At 37.1% G+C, this 5,160-nt stretch overlaps 2 non-coding genes across 2 annotated transcripts; both read left to right on the forward strand.

Annotated features, from left to right (window-relative positions):
* Nucleotides 1–1,289: 1,289 nt before the first annotated feature.
* On the forward strand, nucleotides 1,290–1,362 carry TRNAM-CAU (transfer RNA methionine (anticodon CAU)). The gene has a single exon. It is a non-coding gene; the product is annotated as a tRNA-Met (tRNA).
* Nucleotides 1,363–1,628: 266 nt separating this feature from the next.
* Nucleotides 1,629–1,701, forward strand: TRNAM-CAU (transfer RNA methionine (anticodon CAU)). The gene has a single exon. It is a non-coding gene; the product is annotated as a tRNA-Met (tRNA).
* The last annotated feature ends 3,459 nt before the right edge of the window (nucleotides 1,702–5,160 follow it).

Genomic DNA, 5,160 nt, shown 5'->3' on the forward strand with positions numbered 1-5,160 from the left:
ATGTGTGCGTGCATATAGATGCACATACGCACACATAAAATATACATATATACACATGTGCATACACACACACACACAAATATACATATATACACATGCACATACACACACAAATATTCATATATACATACATACACATACGCACACACACAAATATACATATATACACATGCACATACAAATATTCATATATACATACATACACATACGCACACACACAAATATACATATATACACATGCACATACAAATATTCATATATACATACATACACATACGCACACACACAAATATACATATATACACATGCACATACAAATATTCATATATACATACATACACATACGCACACACACAAATATACATATATACACATGCACATACACACACAGACATACACACTTACAGACACACATTAGGATATAGGGGCTGATTTATCATTGGTCTGTCAGACATGATCCGCTCAGCGGATTATGTTAGACAGACATTGATGAATGCCGACAGCATACACTGTCAGCATGTATTATTCCATTTGGAGCTTGGTAATTCGGCCCCATTGTCTGTATTAAAGGGAAAATTGGTTTCTACTTAATGTGTTCCTAATTACTTGTTATACCAGCTGCAGAGTTTAAAATGTATGGGGAATTGCTCCTTTTGGTATTTTTGTATATGAAATAGTTGATTCTGGTAACTGAAACCAGTGGACTGATTTTATAGGGAGAGAATATCTCATTAGAGAAGAAATCGAGAAAAAGCTGTGCAATGCATAAGAGGTTCTACCAGTGCAGTCCACCCCTGACACCGCTGGAATACCGGCTCTAGCTGCTCATGCCCACTGGGAAATCTCCTGGTAGGCTGGCTGAGCCTTGCTGGTAAGCAAAGTGTAACAAAGCAAATTGTAGTAATAATGTAAGATTCACAATAGTGAGATTTAAAAGTTAAATATGTGTATGGTGTTGCCATACTGATGCATGTAGCACTATAACATGGTCACATGGGCATTTCCTTGCCTGATGAACTCAGCAGAAGCCACATCACATTCACCATTAACACACAGAGGGCTAGATTACTAGTGGAGCAGTAATTTGCACTAGCGCGTTAACTCTGCTAGAAGTAAGCTTTTTGTGTGCATGGTACTGCGCGTATTACAAGTTGAAAGTAAAAAGTTTTTGCATGAGTACTAACCCAATGTGTGCAAAAAGAAAAAGTTAGAACATCACAACCACGATAACGTATTCCCCCATAGACTTCAATGGAGCATGAAAATTGAAAAAAAAAATATCCAGCTGGGCCTTGTTAGAGCAGTAGGTAGCGTGTCAGACTCATAATCTTAAGGTCATGAGTTCAAGCCTCACACAAGGCACTTGGGCTTTTAAAGTAATCTTTTGATACAAAACTTGAAAGTGGTGTGATATTTCAAAATCGGTTTGCTTTATTTGGATAGTAAAGTGTTTCTTTTGAAATGTAAGCTACTAACTTTCACTTCAACATAGACCCAGGATAAAGAGAAACATTGAAAAATATCAAAGTTCCATTTGATATTGGTCTATTAATATTCTTTGAGTTCTTTTTGTGAATATCATGCACATTAAGGGTCACGAGACAACATTTCCCAAAGTCACCAGCTGGTCCTTGTTAGCGCAGTAGGTAGCGCGTCAGTCTCATAATCTGAAGGTCGTGAGTTCAAGCCTCACACAAGGCACTTGGGCTTTCAAAAATCCTCTTTTGATACAAAACTTGAACGTGGTCTGACATTTCAAAATCGGTTTGCTTTATTTGGATAGCAAAGTGTTTATTTTGAAATGTAAGCTACTAACTTTCACTTCAACATAGACCCAGGATAAAGAGAAATATTGAAAAATACAAGTTGAAATAAACCTTAGTGCTATCTGTGGCAGATTAGCTCAATTTTTCATTTTAGGAAGTTGCATGCATTTAAGATGCATTGGACCCATAAAAATGCTATTTTATGGGTTGATGTTGCACTTCCAATCCCTAATTACAGGTCTAATTAAAGGTAAAAAAGGGCTAAGTCTTCCATTTATTCAGACTACCATCAAATAATTACATTTTTAGAAAAGGAACAATCAGAATTAATAAAGGAAGCTATCTATGCAAGAAATTAATATCTTCATGTAATGTGTCTGGTTCCCAAGTAAATGGTGCATACGGCATAATTTGTAGTGTTTGCAGTATGCTTTTTTTATCCGTCCATCCACCCTAAGCACCATGTGGGCCACTGCCACCTTTTTCTATACTCTTCTGGTTTAAAAAACAAACACAAAAAAAACTGTTCCCTCTAAAGCGGGACATGTTGATGGGCAATATAAATACAAACAGAATTCAGATTAAAGCAAGAGACAGAGTAACACATGAAGGTGGTTTACAATAACATAACTCGGCTTTTCCATTTGATATTGGTCTAGTAATATTAATTGTTAATGGTAGAAATATTGTATATTTACATTACTTTAGCATTAATTAATCTTGACTACAGAAAAATGACAAATGAGCTTTGCTTCCCATACCGGGAGTCGAACCCAGGCCGCCTGGGTGAAAACCAGGAATCCTAACAGATAACCTTAGATTGCAAATATTGTTTCTTATATGCTCTTCTCTTGGTTTCACTATATAATGGTATTTGGACATGCTCCTCTGCAAGTGTTTGAAGCTGTAGGCTACTATTTCTTTTCATTTAACGGCAGCTTTTGAAATGTAAGCTACTAACTTTCACTTCAACATAGACCCAGGATAAAGAAAAACATTGAAAAATACAAGTTGAAATAAACCTTAGTGCCAACTTTGGCAGATTAGCTCAATTTTTCATTTTAGGAAGTTGCATGCATTTAAGATGTATTGGACCCATAAAAATGCTATTTTATGGGTTGATGTTGCACTTCCAATCCCTAATTACAGCTCTAATTAAAGGCAAAAAAGGCTAAGTCTTCCATTTATTCAGACTACCATAAAATAATTTCATTTTTAGAAAAGGCACAAGCAGAATTTATAAAGGAAGCTATCTATGCAAGAAATTGATATCTTCATGTAATCTGTCTGGTTCCAAAGTAAAAGGTGCAGATGGCAGAATTTGTAGTGTTTGCAATATGCTTTTTTATCCGTCCATCCACCCTAATCACCATGTGGGCCACTGCCACCTTTTTCTATACTCTTCTGTTTTAAGAAACAAACACAAAAAAACCTGTTCCCTCTAAACCGGGACACGTTGATGAGCAATATAAATAAGAACCAAATTCAGATTAAAGCAAGAGATTACGAGCAAAATTAAAGCAAGAGTAACACATAAAGGTTGTTTACAATAACATAACTTGGCTTTTCCATTTGATATTGGTCTATTAATATTCATTGTACTTTTACATTACTTTAGCATTAATTAATCTTGACTACAGAAAAATGACAAATGAGTTTTGCTTCCCATACCGGGAGCTATCTATGCAAGAAATTGATATCTTCATGTAACTCTATTCCAACTTGAAGGTTTTAGATTTACCCTTAGGACTATATATCCTGAGTCAAAAAAATTTCCTTCCCCCTCAGTGATAGTTGAGATAAATTAATCCAACTGAGAACCAAATAAATTATTACCTTGGAAAGAAAGAGATAGTAACCTAAATTTAGATACCATGTCAGCATTCCAATATTTAAGCCACAAAGCTCTTATAGCTAAAATAGCTAAAGACATAGATTTAACATCAATTTTAATGATATCAAAAATAGCATCACAGATAAAATTATTAGCATGTTGAAGCAAGCAAACAATGCTAGACAAATCAAAATCTGTTTCCTGTTGTGCTAAGCTTTACAACCAAAAAGTTGATGCAGCTGCAACATCAGCCATGGATATAGCAGGCCTAAGAATATAGCCAGAAATAAATAAGCTTTCCTTAGATAAGATTCAAGTTTCCTATCTAAAGGAACCTTAAAAGAAGAGGGAACCGCCCCAGAAGAAATAAGGAGAGTTCCCCAGAACCGGGAAAAAACATAAATTATGCTTATCTGATAATTTAATTTCCATTGTGGGGAGGAGAGTCCACGGAATCATTCATTACTTGTGGGAATTCAGAACCTGGCTACCAGGAGGAGACAAAGACACCCCAGCCAAAGGCTTAAATACCTCCCCGACTCCCCCAGTCATTCTGCTGAAGGAAGAAGGAACAGTAGGTGAAATATCAGGGTATAAATGGTGCCAGAAGAACAAAACAAAATTAAGGTCCGCCAACCAGAGAAAACGGGCGGGAGCCATGGACTCTCTGCCCCACGATGGAAATGAAATTTTTAAGGTAAGCATAATTTATGTTTTCCATCTAAAGGGGAGGAGAGTCCACGGCATCATTCATTACATGTGAAAAACAAATACCTAAGCTCTAGTGGACACTGAATGATACACGGGAGGGTAAAAAAGGGAGGCGGACTCTAACACAAGGGCACCACAGCCTGCAAAACTTTCTCACAAAAACAGCTTCTGATGAAGCAAAAATGTAAAAATGTGTAAAACTTAGTAAAAGTATGTAATGAGGACTAGGTGGCCGCATTACAAATCTGCTCCATATAGGTCTCATGCTTAAAGGCCCAAGAAGAAGCCACAGCTCTAGTTGAATGAGCTGTGATCCTCTGAGGAGGCTTATGTCCCAATGTCTCGTAAGCCAAGTGAATCATGCTCCTCAATCAAAAGGACAAAGAAGTTGAATAAGCTTTCTGCCCCTTGCGTTTCCCTGAATACACTACTAAAAGTGATGTAGTCTGAAATCCTTCGTAGCCTGAAGATAAAACTTCAAGGCTCGAACCACATCCAAATTATGAAGTAACCTCTCCGCAGAGGAAGAGGGGTTAGGACACAAAGAAGGAACAACAATTTCCTGATTGATGTTACCGTTAGACACAAATTTGGGAAGAAATCCCAAACCAGTGTGAAGAACAGCCATATCAGTGTGAAAAAACAGATAAGAAGGCTCATATTGCAAGGCCGTCAACTCAGATACTCTGCGTGCCGATGCAATAGCAAACAGGAAGAGAACCGTTCAAGAAAGACTTAATGTCAATAGTGTATAGGTTCAAACTGAACCCTCGGCAACACTTTAAGAACCAAGTTCAAGCGTCAGGGAGGAGCAGAATCTCTAAAGACAGGCCTAATTCCAGACAGAGC

This window comes from Bombina bombina, unplaced genomic scaffold (assembly GCF_027579735.1).
Source record: "Bombina bombina isolate aBomBom1 unplaced genomic scaffold, aBomBom1.pri scaffold_408, whole genome shotgun sequence".
Taxonomy (NCBI): domain Eukaryota; kingdom Metazoa; phylum Chordata; class Amphibia; order Anura; family Bombinatoridae; genus Bombina; species Bombina bombina.